Source organism: Thamnophis elegans, chromosome 1 (assembly GCF_009769535.1).
Source record: "Thamnophis elegans isolate rThaEle1 chromosome 1, rThaEle1.pri, whole genome shotgun sequence".
NCBI classification, from domain to species: domain Eukaryota; kingdom Metazoa; phylum Chordata; class Lepidosauria; order Squamata; family Colubridae; genus Thamnophis; species Thamnophis elegans.
The window spans coordinates 171,442,064-171,457,836 of NC_045541.1; positions in this window are offsets into that span (position 1 = coordinate 171,442,064).

A 15,773-nucleotide genomic window follows, 5' to 3' on the forward strand; every position below is an offset into this window, starting at 1 on the left:
TTGGGTAAAAATTATTTGCTGTCTAATAGAATAACAATATCTCAATATAAAGTGTCCATCTAGCCCAAAGTTTGCTTGTAGAAGGTCCTTGGGCATCACCAGGCAAAAAATAAATTTAAAACAGAGTCACCAGCTCTGGACTACAAAATTCCAAATGATCATGTGGTGTCAATAAGCACTGCTGCCATCTAGTGATCATCCAGACTTTTGTAACCCAAATCCGGTAGACGTAGAGAAAAAAAGGTAGCCCACTAGCATCTCTTCTTGCTGTCATTGAGACACAACATTACCATTTAAGTTACGTAGATAATGTTGATCAGAATAATGTTGGTCAAAAATTATGCTTCTTACCATTAACAAAAAGGCTGTTTGGATCCAGGTTGTACCTCCCAATCTTGGTGAAATGGTTGGTCTCATTTACAAATTTCTGATATATATTGATTGGATTGAAAGGGGGTGCTGTAGCAGCTTTACGATAGCAGCACACACTGTCTACTCCAGTGTACTTCCTCTGATGTATAGATCTGAGAAGGAAAAGATCCAAATAATAATATATTCACAACAGGTGTTCAGATCTTGGAACTACCTGGTAATCTGAAGTGTAAAAGGACTTCAATTTCATCTCATTTGTATTTCAGCAACCTCTATATCCCTGATTCTTTTCTTGACACTGCTTTGTATCATTTTTTCTTCTCACCAGTTTGACTATTTTGTTTGCCTCTGTTTATTTTCAAGCTCATTTCAAACAAACATTGAAGCAAATAAATTGTTTGGTATGAAAATGAGGGGCTGAGTTTTTTAGAAATAAGAATGAGGATAATAGTAATATGGGACACAGTGGCTTAGTGGCTAAGATGCTGAGCTTGTCGATCACAAAGGGCAGCAGTTCAGTGGTTTGAATTCCCTAGCACCACGTAACAGAGCTCCCGTTACTTGTCCCAGCTTCTGCCAACCTAGCAGTTCGAAAGCACATAAAAAATGCAAATAGAAAAATAGGGACCACCTTTGGTGGGAAGGTAACAGCATTCCGGGCTCCTTTGGCGTTTAGTCATGCCGGCCACATGACCATGGAGATATCTTTGGACAGCTGGCTCTTCGGCTTTGAACCGGAGATGAGCACCGCCCCCTAGAGTCGGGAACGACTAGCACATATGTGTGAGGGGAACCTTTACCTTTAATAGTGACGTTGAAAAATGGAACTGAAATAAACCATGGGTTCTCAAATGTTACAAGATGTGAGAGATCTATATTAGAAGCCACTAATCCCCATACTAAGGAATTTAGGGATCACTACAAAATTTCTAACCCATATTACTTACCTTAATGTTGATAAACTGCAGTTGATGAAATCAGGACCAATTTCACTTTTTTTCATTATATCTCCAAACTATGTATAAAGAAAAAAACTATGTAATTATTGCCAATAGTAAAACACTATTGCTGACTATATTATGAAAGTCCTATGTGGAAGAGCTATTGGACTAAGTATACATTGTTCTTCTTACCAAATTAACAAGGAATCGTTGTGCTGAGCTGAAAATCCTTGATGTGGGATCAGCCATCTGTGGTCTATAGGTCAAACTGGTTGCAGTGAAGTTGACCGTAAAGCATTCAGTTGCCACTGCCCGTTTGGAGGTGGGAGAAAGAGCTAGAAGAGATACAGTGAATCTCAGATATAGAAACCAGAGTTGATAGTGTATAATCAATCCATCAACACTATTTTGTATTTTGCATTTCCTGTCATGAACACAGTGGTGCATAACAGAAGTTTAAGAATGAGCATATGTTTTTCATAGTTTGAAATTAACTGTTATTCTTGACATCAAGTTGGCCATGCCCACCCAGTCACATGACCAACCAGCTACTCCCATCCAGTCACATGACCAACCAGTTACATGACCATAAAGCTGTGCCTGTCCAGTCACATGACCATCTAGCAACACCCACCAAGCAAGCCACTCCCACAGAACTGGTAGTAAAAAAATTTGAAACCCACTCCTGGGCTGGATGTTTTAGATTGTGTACCACAGTTGGAGTTCATTGCACAAGAAACTTCTGTAAAGTGTACTTACTAGTCTGAGGTGATGCTTCATGATAATCTGAAATGGAAAGAGAGTTGCAAAAATGGAAAGAGGGTCACAAAAGAAGGCACAAGGACACACTGATAATGGGAAGTCACTCTCAAGCTCTCCATCATGAGAAAAATAAGGTGCGACAAATTCCTCCGACACACTTCCAACTATTCCACGTCAACAAATTTCAGGTAGTAGGGTTGTGAGTTATCCTGAAGGTCCCCAAATAGCAGCAGCTTTTAGTTTAAGTAGGCCACTGTAAACTAACTACACATAAAAGTATCCACCTAGTCGAATGATTGCTTGTAGATTGTCGTGGGACACAGTCAGAAAAAAAATTATCTAGAAGAAGAGAGCCAGCAAGTCTAGAGTGCAAAACTCCATGAGGACCATGAGGTGTTACTAAATACTGTTGCCGTCTAGTAGTCATCTATATTTTGGTACCCTGACGTTGGTAGACCTAAAGAAAGTTTTAAGCACTCTGGCATCTCTCCAAGGTGTCACAGAGAAGAACTTAAATTACATAACATTGATCAGATCCAATTCAGTTCTAGGCCAACCACATAACCTCTTTAGTCATGAAAGCAATATCTGCTTCTTACCATTTACAAAAAGGCTGTCTGGGTCCAGATTGTACCTCTCCATCTTGGTGAAACCGTTGGTCTCAGTTCTGAATTTACGATATATGTTTACTCGATTAAAAGGGGGAGTAGTAGCGGTTTTGCGGTAGCAGCAGACACTGTCTACACCGGTGTTCTTGCCGTGATTCACAGGTCTGAGAATGAAAAGACACAACTTGAGATACACTCAGAGAAGCTGTAGAAAACTCCACAGAGGTAAAGTCACACCTTGATGTACCTGGAAGATTGAAATGTAAAAGGTGACATCTGCCAGATCATACTTAATACAGATCTGCTGTATTATTGCAACCTTGATCATTTTGTTGACCCTGGTTTGTTCCATGAGTGGGTCACCTCAAATTTTTCCTCCTGATTTAACACCTTAGGATCCCCTCTGGGTATTTCCTAATTGATTTCATTCTTGAATGGCTCCCTACTTTAGAGGGGCACAGTTCTATCATCCTCTTTTTGGAGTTTTTCAGTCAGGATATTTAATCTGGTATTATTAAATTCTAAATTCCACTTCAAACCTGATTTTGGGGAGGCATGAAGGAAGCTAACCAGGGAGCCTCCAGTACAGTATAGGAACAGAATATTGAAGCAAAGAAATGATCTGGGATTAAAATGCACAAAGAAGTCTTTTAGAGATTTCTATATCAATGTGATATGTGACAGACAAATTATGGGTTCTGTCAAGCCCATTTTAGACTCATTTCATCCCCATAACAGGATATTTATGGGTCACGAGAAAAGTCATAATCTCATATTACTTACCTTAATGTTGATAAACTGCAATTGATGAAATCAGGACCAATGTCACTGTTTTTCAATATATCTCCTAGCTAGGTATAAATAAAAAACTATGTAAATAGTAAAACACTATTGTGACTATATTATGAAAATCTTATGTGGAAGATCTACTGGCGTAAGCATACATTCATCCTCTCACCAATTTACTGAAGAGTCTTTCTGTTGAGCTGAAGAGCTTTGACTTGGGAATACTCATCTGTGTCCTATACTTCAAATTATTTGTAGTGAAGTTCAGTGTAAAGCAGTCAGTTGCCACTTGAGGTTTGGGAGTGGGAGAAACAGCTGGAAGAGAAATAATGGTTCTCACATATGGAAATCAGAACTGATGGTATATAATACTACCCATCAACCGGTTCCTGTCATGAGGTACATTACAGAAGTTTAAGAACAAGCAGATGCTTTTCACAGTTTGAAATTAACTGTTATTCTTGATCTGTTGTGGGTCCAGAAAAGGGCAAGAAGAATAAGCAAGGACTGGAAACCATGTTGTCCCAAAGAAAATGGATGGGTTAAATCTGGAAAACAGAGGCCTGAGCAGGATTATGGCAGAATATTTCAAGAATTTTAAAAGGGTACTCTACAAAAGAACATGGCCTGTTCTGTAAATTCCCATGATGAACAATAAATTCACAAGCCAGATTCTTGTTCAGTGTTACAAAAAAATCCTATTGGTCATAATCAGAAATGGAATATCGGAAACCAGTATCCACTCTGTTTGAAGATCTCTACTGAATACACCACTTTGGAAAGTGAGATGGTACACTGGTTGAAAACTTTTACTGTCTGGAAAATCTTCTAATATTCAAGCTACTCCTACATCCCTGTGTTTTCCATCCATGGCTCTTGGTAAAAGCCTGTAGGGCAAACTGCTCTGTTTGTTCTGCAATTGGTACAGGTTGGATGTTTTACATTAGACACTACAGTTGGAGTTCATGGCTGAAGAAACTTCTGTGAAGTGTACTTACTCGTCGGAGGTGATGCTTCATGATAATCTGAAATGGAAAGAGAGTTGCAAAAATGGAAACAGAGTCACAAAAGAAGGCACAAGAAGACACAGATATGGGAAGTTGCTCTCAAACTCCCCACCATAAGAAAAAGAAGATACAATAAATTCCTCCTACACACTTCCAAGTATTTCATGTCAATGAATCTTAAATAGTAGGATTCTGAATTATCCTGAAGGTCCTCAAATAGCAATAATTTTTGTTTAAGTACGCCACTGTAAACTAAAGTGTCCACCTAGTCCAATGATTGCTTGTAGGAAGGTCCTAGGACAGTGTCAGGAAAAAATAATCCAAAACAACAGAGTTGAGGTGTTAATAAACACTGCTGTCATCTTGTGATCATTTAGATTTTTGTACCCCGAATTTGATACAGCTAATTGACATCTTGTAGCCCTCTAGCATCTCTCCAAGGTGTCGCAGAGAGAAACTATCATTTAAGTTACACAACATTGGTCAGAGCCGATTCCATGCCAGCTAACCTGATACACTGTTTAGTCATGAAAGCAATATCTGCTTCTTACCATTTACAAAAGGGCTGTCTGGGTCCAGATTGTACCGCTCCATCTTGGTGAAACCGTTGGTCGCATTTCTGAATTTACGATATATGTTCACTCGATTAAAAGCAGGAGCAGGAGCATTTTTACGGTAGCAGCAGACACTGTCTACTCCGGTGTTCTTGCCCTGATTCACGGGTCTGAGAATGAAAAGACACAACTTGAGATATAAGCAGAGAAGCTGTAGAGGACTTTGGATGATTTCACATAGGTAATGTTGCACTTGGATCTACCTGGCAGGCCAGAAAGTAAAAAGTGGGGCATTCCAGTTCAGACTTAATAGAGGTCTGCTGAATTATTGCAACTTTGACCATTGTGTTGATATTGGTTTGTTCCATGAGCGTCCCACCTCATATTTTTCTTCCCCCTGATTTAACTCTTCAGGATGCCCCCTGGGTATTTCCTAGCTGATTTAATTCTTGAATGGCTCCCTACAATTAGAGGGACACAGTTCTATCATCCTATTTTTGGAGTTTTTCAGTCAGTATCTTTAATGTGCTCTTCTTAAATTTTAAATTCCACTACAAACCTGATTTTAGGAAGCTATGGAGGAAGCTAACCAGGGAGCCTCCAGTACAGTGATAGGAACAAAATATTGAAGCAAGGAAATGATTTGGGATTAAAATGCACGAAAAAGTCTTTAGAGATTTCTATATCAATGTGATATGTTACAGACTGGAACTGAAACAAACTAGGGGTTCACTCAAATATGACTAGATGTTGCGAGAAGTCCAGTTTAGACTCATTTCATCCCCATAACAGGATATTTATGGGTCACGAGAAAAGTCACGATCTCATATTACTTACCTTAATGTTGATAAACTGCAATTGATGAAATCAGGACCAATGTCACTGTTTTTCCATATATCTCCTAGCTAGGTATAAATAAAAAACTATGTAAATAGTAAAACACTATTATGACTATATTATGAAAATCTTATGTGGAAGATCTACTGGCGTAAGCATACATTCGTCCTCTCACCAATTTACTGAAGAGTCTTTGTGTTGAGTTGAAGAGCTTTGACTTTGGAATACTCATCTGTGTCCTATACTTCAAATTATTTGTAGTGAAGTTGAGTGTAAAGCATTCAGTTGCCACTGAAGGTTTGGAAGTGGGAGAAACAGCTGGAAGGGAAATAATGTATTTCATATATGAAAAGCAGAATTATATGGCATATAATCTATCAATCAACCACTGTTTTGTATCTTGCAGTTCGTGTCATGGACATAGGGTTTAGAGGTGAATTACAGAAGCTAACAAACAAATGCTTTTCACAGTTTGAAATTATCTATTATTCTTCATCTGTTGTGGATCCAGAAAAGGGCAAGAAGGACGAGCAGGGGCTGGAAACCAAGTTGTGCAATAGAAAATTGATGGGTTAACCCCGTAGAACAGAGGTCTGAGCAGAACTATGGTAAAACCTTTCAAGAATGTAAAGAAGGACTGTACAGAACTGTTCTGCAAATTCCCAAGAGGCACAATAAATTCACAAGCCAGATTTTTGTTCAGTGTTAAAGAAAAATTCCTATTTGTCATAATCAGAGTTGGCATATCAGAAATCAGCATCCACTCTCTGTTTGAAGATCTCTAATAAACACACCATTTGGGGAAGTGACATAGTGCACTAGTTGACAATGTCTACTGTCTGGAAAATCTTCTAATATTCAACCTGCTCCTACATCCCTGTGTTTTCCACCCATTGCTTGTGACAAAAGCCTCTAGAGCATACCGCTTTACTTGTTCTGCAATTGGTACTTGTGGTACAAATTGCACATTTTAGATTGTGTACCACACTTGGAGTGTATAGCTCATGAAACTTCTGTAAATGTGTACTTACTGGTCTGAGGTAATTCTTCATGATAATCTGAAATGGAAAGAGAGTTGTAAAAATGGAAAGGGAGTAACAAAATAAGTCACAAGAGCATACTGATATGGGAAGTTGCTCTCAAGCTCTCCTCCATGAGAAAAATAAGATAAAATAAATTCCTCCTACACACTTTCAACTACTCCATGTCAACAAATCTCATATAGTAGGGTTGCAAATTATCCTAAAGGTCCCCAAATAGCAACAGTCATTAGTTTAAGTAGGGCACTGTGAACTAACTCTATATAAAGTGTCTACTTAGTCCAATGATCACTTCTAAGATGGTCCTGGGATAGCAAAATAACAGGAAAATTAATCCAGAAGAACAGAGCCAACATTCTGGAGAGCAAAACTCCAAATGACCATGAGGACTTAATAACCACTGCTGCCCTATTATGGTGATCTAGATTTATTTAGCCTGAATTTGGTAGAACTAAATGAAGTCTTGTAGTCCTCTGGCATCTCCCGATGGTGACATAGACAGGAACTATCACTTAAGTTACATAACATTGGTCAAAACTGATTCAGTGCCAGCGAACCTCATAACCTGATAACCTGTGCAAATAGGCAGCATTATAAATTTCCTAAATAAACAAATGAATAAATAAATAACCTGTTTAGTCATGAAAGTCATCTTCTTACCATTAACAAAAAAGCTGTTTGGGTCCAAGTTGTAATTCTTCATCTTGGTGAAACCATTGGTCGCATTTCTGAATTTACGATATATGTTCACTCGATTAAAAGCGGGAGCAGTAGCATATTTATGGTAGCAGCAGACACTGTCTACTCCGGTGTTCTTGCCCTGATTCACGGGTCTGAGAATGAAAAGACACAACTTGAGATATAAGCAAAGAAGCTGTAGAGGACTTTGGATGATTTCACATAGGTAATGTTGCACTTGGATCTACCTGGCAGGCCAGAAAGTAAAAAGTGGGGCATTCCAGTTCAGACTTAATAGAGGTCTGCTGAATTATTGCAAGCTTGACCATTGTGTTGATATTGGTTTGTTCCATGAGCGTCCCACCTCATATTTTTCTTCCCCTGATTTAAATCTTCAGGATGCCCCCTGGGTATTTCCTAGCTGATTTAATTCTTGAATGGCTCCCTACAATTAGAGTTCCATCATCCTATTTTTGGAGTTTTTCAGTCAGTATCTTTAATGTGCTCTTCTTAAATTTTAAATTCCACTACAAACCTGATTTTAGGAAGCCATGGAGGAAGCTAACCAGGGAGCCTCCAGTACAGTGATAGGAACAGAATATTGAAGCAAGGAAATGATTTGGGATTAAAATGCACGAAGAAGTCTTTAGAGATTTCTATATCAATGTGATATGTTACAGACTGGAACTGAAAAAAACTAGGGGTTCACTCAAATATGACTAGATGTTGCGAGAAGTCCAGTTTAGAATCATTTCATTCCCATAATAGGATATTTATGGGTCACGAGAAAAGTTACGATCCCATATTACTTACCTTAATGTTGATAAACTGCAATTGATGAAATCAGGACCAATGTCACTGTTTTTCCATATATCTCCTAGCTAGGTATAAATAAAAAACTATGTAAATAGTAAAACACTATTGTGACTATATTATGAAAATCTTATGTGGAAGATCTACTGGCGTAAGCATACATTCGTCCTCTCACCAATTTACTGAAGAGTCTTTCTGTTGAGTTGAAGAGCTTTGACTTGGGAATACTCATCTGTGTCCTATACTTCAAATTATTTGTAGTGAAGTTGAGTGTAAAGCATTCAGTTGCCACTGAAGGTTTGGAAGTGGGAGAAACAGCTGGAAGAGAAATAATGTATTTCATATATGAAAAGCAGAATTATATGGCATATAATCTATCAATCAACCACTGTTTTGTATCTTGCAGTTCGTGTCATGGACATAGGGTTTAGAGGTGAATTACAGAAGCTAACAAACAAATGCTTTTCACAGTTTGAAATTATCTATTATTCTTCATCTGTTGTGGATCCAGAAAAGGGCAAGAAGGACGAGCAGGGGCTGGAAACCAAGTTGTGCAATAGAAAATTGATGGGTTAACCCCGTAGAACAGAGGTCTGAGCAGAACTATGGTAAAACCTTTCAAAAATGTAAAGAAGTACTGTACAGAAGGGCATGGCCTGTTCTGTAAATTCCCAAGAGGCACAATAAATTCACAAGCCAGATTTTTGTTCAGTGTTAAAGAAAAATTCCTATTTGTCATAATCAGAGTTGGCATATCAGAAATCAGCATCCACTCTCTGTTTGAAGATCTCTAATAAACACACCATTTGGGGAAGTGACATAGTGCACTAGTTGACAATTTCTACTGTCTGGAAAATCTTCTAATATTCAACCTGCTCCTACATCCCTGTGTTTTCCACCCATTGCTTGTGACAAAAGCCTCTAGAGCATACCGCTTTACTTGTTCTGCAATTGGTACTTGTGGTACAAATTGCACATTTTAGATTGTGTACCACACTTGGAGTGTATGGCTCATGAAACATCTGTAAATGTGTACTTACTGGTCTGAGGTAATTCTTCATGATAATCTGAAATGGAAAGAGAGTTGCAAAAATGGAAAGGGAGTAACAAAATAAGTCACAAGAGCATACTGATATGGGAAATCGCTCTCAAGCTCTCCTCCATGAGAAAAATAAGATACGATAAATTCCTCCTACACACTTTCAACTACTCCATGTCAACAAATCTCATATAGTAGGGTTGCAAATTATCCTAAAGGTCCCCAAATAGCAACAGTCATTAGTTTAAGTAGGGCACTGTGAACTAACTCTATATAAAGTGTCTACTTAGTCCAATGATCACTTCTAAGATGGTCCTGGGATAGCAAAATAACAGGAAAATTAATCCAGAAGAACAGAGCCAACATTCTGGAGAGCAAAACTCCAAATGACCATGAGGACTTAATAACCACTGCTGCCCTATTATGGTGATCTAGATTTATTTAGCCTGAATTTGGTAGAACTAAATGAAGTCTTGTAGCCCTCTGGCATCTCCCGATGGTGACATAGACAGGAACTATCACTTAAGTTACATAACATTGGTCAAAACTGATTCAGTGCCAGCGAACCTCATAACCTGATAACCTGTGCAAATAGGCAGCATTATAAATTTCCTAAATAAACAAATGAATAAATAAATAACCTGTTTAGTCATGAAAGTCATCTTCTTACCATTAACAAAAAAGCTGTTTGGGTCCAAGTTGTAATTCTTCATCTTGGTGAAACCATTGGTCGCATTTCTGAATTTACGATATATGTTCACTCGATTAAAAGCGGGAGCAGTAGCATATTTATGGTAGCAGCAGACACTGTCTACTCCGGTGTTCTTGCCCTGATTCACGGGTCTGAGAATGAAAAGACACAACTTGAGATATAAGCAAAGAAGCTGTAGAGGACTTTGGATGATTTCACATAGGTAATGTTGCACTTGGATCTACCTGGCAGGCCAGAAAGTAAAAAGTGGGGCATTCCAGTTCAGACTTAATAGAGGTCTGCTGAATTATTGCAAGCTTGACCATTGTGTTGATATTGGTTTGTTCCATGAGCGTCCCACCTCATATTTTTCTTCCCCCTGATTTAACTCTTCAGGATGCCCCCTAGCTGATTTAATTCTTGAATGGCTCCCTACAATTAGAGGGACACAGTTCCATCATCCTATTTTTGGAGTTTTTCAGTCAGTATCTTTAATGTGCTCTTCTTAAATTTTAAATTCCACTACAAACCTGATTTTAGGAAGCCATGGAGGAAGCTAACCAGGGAGCCTCCAGTACAGTGATAGGAACAGAATATTGAAGCAAGGAAATGATTTGGGATTAAAATGCACGAAGAAGTCTTTAGAGATTTCTATATCAATGTGATATGTTACAGACTGGAACTGAAAAAAACTAGGGGTTCACTCAAATATGACTAGATGTTGCGAGAAGTCCAGTTTAGAATCATTTCATTCCCATAATAGGATATTTATGGGTCACGAGAAAAGTTACGATCCCATATTACTTACCTTAATGTTGATAAACTGCAATTGATGAAATCAGGACCAATGTCACTGTTTTTCCATATATCTCCTAGCTAGGTATAAATAAAAAACTATGTAAATAGTAAAACACTATTGTGACTATATTATGAAAATCTTATGTGGAAGATCTACTGGCGTAAGCATACATTCGTCCTCTCACCAATTTACTGAAGAGTCTTTCTGTTGAGTTGAAGAGCTTTGACTTGGGAATACTCATCTGTGTCCTATACTTCAAATTATTTGTAGTGAAGTTGAGTGTAAAGCATTCAGTTGCCACTGAAGGTTTGGAAGTGGGAGAAACAGCTGGAAGAGAAATAATGTATTTCATATATGAAAAGCAGAATTATATGGCATATAATCTATCAATCAACCACTGTTTTGTATCTTGCAGTTCGTGTCATGGACATAGGGTTTAGAGGTGAATTACAGAAGCTAACAAACAAATGCTTTTCACAGTTTGAAATTATCTATTATTCTTCATCTGTTGTGGATCCAGAAAAGGGCAAGAAGGACGAGCAGGGGCTGGAAACCAAGTTGTGCAATAGAAAATTGATGGGTTAACCCCGTAGAACAGAGGTCTGAGCAGAACTATGGTAAAACCTTTCAAAAATGTAAAGAAGTACTGTACAGAAGGGCATGGCCTGTTCTGTAAATTCCCAAGAGGCACAATAAATTCACAAGCCAGATTTTTGTTCAGTGTTAAAGAAAAATTCCTATTTGTCATAATCAGAGTTGGCATATCAGAAATCAGCATCCACTCTCTGTTTGAAGATCTCTAATAAACACACCATTTGGGGAAGTGACATAGTGCACTAGTTGACAATTTCTACTGTCTGGAAAATCTTCTAATATTCAACCTGCTCCTACATCCCTGTGTTTTCCACCCATTGCTTGTGACAAAAGCCTCTAGAGCATACCGCTTTACTTGTTCTGCAATTGGTACTTGTGGTACAAATTGCACATTTTAGATTGTGTACCACACTTGGAGTGTATGGCTCATGAAACATCTGTAAATGTGTACTTACTGGTCTGAGGTAATTCTTCATGATAATCTGAAATGGAAAGAGAGTTGCAAAAATGGAAAGGGAGTAACAAAATAAGTCACAAGAGCATACTGATATGGGAAATCGCTCTCAAGCTCTCCTCCATGAGAAAAATAAGATACGATAAATTCCTCCTACACACTTTCAACTACTCCATGTCAACAAATCTCATATAGTAGGGTTGCAAATTATCCTAAAGGTCCCCAAATAGCAACAGTCATTAGTTTAAGTAGGGCACTGTGAACTAACTCTATATAAAGTGTCTACTTAGTCCAATGATCACTTCTAAGATGGTCCTGGGATAGCAAAATAACAGGAAAATTAATCCAGAAGAACAGAGCCAACATTCTGGAGAGCAAAACTCCAAATGACCATGAGGACTTAATAACCACTGCTGCCCTATTATGGTGATCTAGATTTATTTAGCCTGAATTTGGTAGAACTAAATGAAGTCTTGTAGCCCTCTGGCATCTCCCGATGGTGACATAGACAGGAACTATCACTTAAGTTACATAACATTGGTCAAAACTGATTCAGTGCCAGCGAACCTCATAACCTGATAACCTGTGCAAATAGGCAGCATTATAAATTTCCTAAATAAACAAATGAATAAATAAATAACATGTTTAGTCATGAAAGTCATCTTCTTACCATTAACAAAAAAGCTGTTTGGGTCCAAGTTGTAATTCTTCATCTTGGTGAAACCATTGGTCGCATTTCTGAATTTACGATATATGTTCACTCGATTAAAAGCGGGAGCAGTAGCATATTTATGGTAGCAGCAGACACTGTCTACTCCGGTGTTCTTGCCCTGATTCACGGGTCTGAGAATGAAAAGACACAACTTGAGATATAAGCAGAGAAGCTATAGAGGACAGTGGTTAGGAAGTAGCACTGCAGGAAACCTCTGCTGCCTGCCGGCTGCCTGCAGTTTGCTAGTTCCAATCTCATCAGGCTCAAGGTTGACTCAGCCTTCCATCCTTCCATCCTCATCATTGGTAAAATGGGGACCACATTGTTTGAGGCTTAAAGAAGACTGTAAAGGACTAAGAAGCAGGTTATAAGTCTAAATGCTATTGCTATTTCACAGAGATAAGGTGGCAATTGGATCTACCTGGAAGATTAAAATATACAAGGTGACATCTTCCAGATCAGACTTAATATAGATCTGCTGAATTATTGCAACTTTGACCATTTGTTGACACTGGTTTGTTCCATTTGTGTGCCACCTCATCCCCCCCCTGCCCCCCGGTTTAAGTATTCAGGATCCCCTTTGGGTATTTTCTAGCTGACTTCATTCTTGAATGGCTCCCTACAGTTAGAGGGACACAGAACTATCACCCTCTTTTTGGAGTTTTTCAGACAATCTGGTATATCATTTTAAATTTCACTTTATATCCGATTGTGGGAAGGAGTGGAGGAAGCTAACCATGGAGCCTCTAGTGAAGTGATAGGAACTGAATATTGAAGCAAAGAAATGGGTTGGGATGAAAAGGAGTCTTTTAGAGATTTGTATATCAATCTGATATGTTACAGACTGAAACTGAAACAAACTAGGGGTTCTCTAAAACGGGTCTCTGGTCCCTGTCTGTGACATGCCAGAAATCATGCCATGCAAACAGGCGAAGCCCCACCATGGGATGCAGGCAGCATGTCAAACCATGCGCCCTCCGATCCATGGAAAAACCTCTCTCCACAGAAATGGTTCCTGGTGCCCAAAAGGTTAGGGAGCGCTGCTGTAAAATATGACTAGATGTTGCGAGACGTCCATATCAGAATTCTTTCGCCCCCATAACAAGGCATTTAGGTATCACAAAAAAAAAAAAAAAAACAACCTCCATTCCATATTACCTACCTTAATGTTGATAAACTACAGTTGATCAAATCAGGAACAATCGTGCTTGTATTCAAGATCTTTCCCACCTAGGTGTAAAGAAAAAACAATTTATTGTGGTGGTAAAACACAATTGCTGATTATTTTATGAAAATCTTATGTGGAAGAGCTACTAGGCTAATTAGAAATAAAATTCCTTATACCACCAGGCTTGAAATTTTAGGCCTGGATAACCCTGAAATATGCCGTCTACGTTTCAACCTAAGCTTAGTACACAAGATCATCTGCCATTACGTCCTACCTGTTAGTGACTACTTTAACGTCAATCACAATAACTCAAGGGCTATCAATAGATACAAACTAAATGTAATCTGCTCTAATCTTGATAGCAGAAAACATGACTTCAACAATAGAGTAGTAAATGTTTTGAACACTCTACCTGATCCTGTTGTTAGTTCATCTAATCCCATACCTTTTACCTTAAACTGTCTATCGTGGACCTTATACATTTCTTAAGAGGTCCATAAAGGGGGATGGGGTGCATAAGCCCACCAGCATGCCTACTGTCCTTGTCCATTTGTATTTACTTATTTCATGTGTTTATGGCTGTTTTGCTTACTTATATTCATTTATTTGTGTCATTTTTCATGTGTCCATGTCTATACTAATACTTGTTTCCTTTAATTGTTGACAAATAAAATAATAATAATAAATAAGTATGCATTTGTGTCCTCACCAATTTACATAAGAGACCTTGCCTTGGTTTAATGAAAATACTATGTATTTATTGTCAATAGTAAAATACTATTGCTGACTATATTATGAAAATCCTAAGTGAAGTGCTACTGGACTAAGTATGCACTGATCTTCTTACCAAATTATCGAAGAGTAGTTGTGTTGATCTGAAAGTCCTTGATGTGGGATCAGCCATCTCTGGCCTATAGACCAAATTGGTCACAGTGAAGTTGACCGTAAAGCATTCAGCTGCCACTGGAGGTTTGGAGGTGGGAGAAGGAGCTAGAAGAGATACAGTGAATCTCAGATATTGAAACCAGAGTTCATAGCATATAATCAATCCATCAATCTCTATTTTGTATTTTTCACTTTCTGTCATGGACACAGGGGATTCAGTGGTGCATTACAGAGGTTTAAGAACAAGCAGATGCTTTGAAAGTAACTGTTATTCTGGATCTGCTGTGGATCCAGAAAAGGGCAAGAAGCACAAGGAGTGGCTGAAAAGAAAGTTGTGCAAAAGAAAGATTGATGGTTGAAGTCTTAAGAAGAGAAAACTGCACATGACTATGGTAGCACTATTCAAGAATATAAAGGAGTACTTTGCAGAAGGGAATGGCCTATAAAGTCCCAAGTGAGAAATAAATTCACAAGGCGGTTTCTTGTTAGTTCTACAGGAGACTTTCTAATGGTCAGAATCAGAGTTGGAATATCAGAAATCAGTATCCACTTTCTGTTTGAAGATCTCTACTGAACACACCACTTTGGGGATTGACGTAGTATACTGGTTAACAGCTTTTACTATCTGGGAAATCTTCTAATATTCAATCTGCTCCTACATCCCTGTAGTTATCACCCATTGCCTGTGACAAAAGCCTCTACACTAGAGCATACTGCCATACTGCTCTGCAATCAGTATATTTGGGACAAGGTTGGACATTTTAGATTGTGTACCACAGTTGGAGTCCATGGCACAAAATACTTCTGTAAAGTGTACTTACTGGTCTCAGGTGTTGCTTCATGATAATCTGAAATGGAAAGAGAATTGCAAAAATGGAAAGAGAGTCACAGAAGAAGGCAAAAGAGCACACTAAAATGAGAAGTCTCTCTGAACCCCCCACCATGAGAAAAATAAGATACAATAAATTCCTTCTACACTCTTCCAATAATTCCCATCAACAAATCTCAGATAGAAAGGTTTCAAATTATCCCA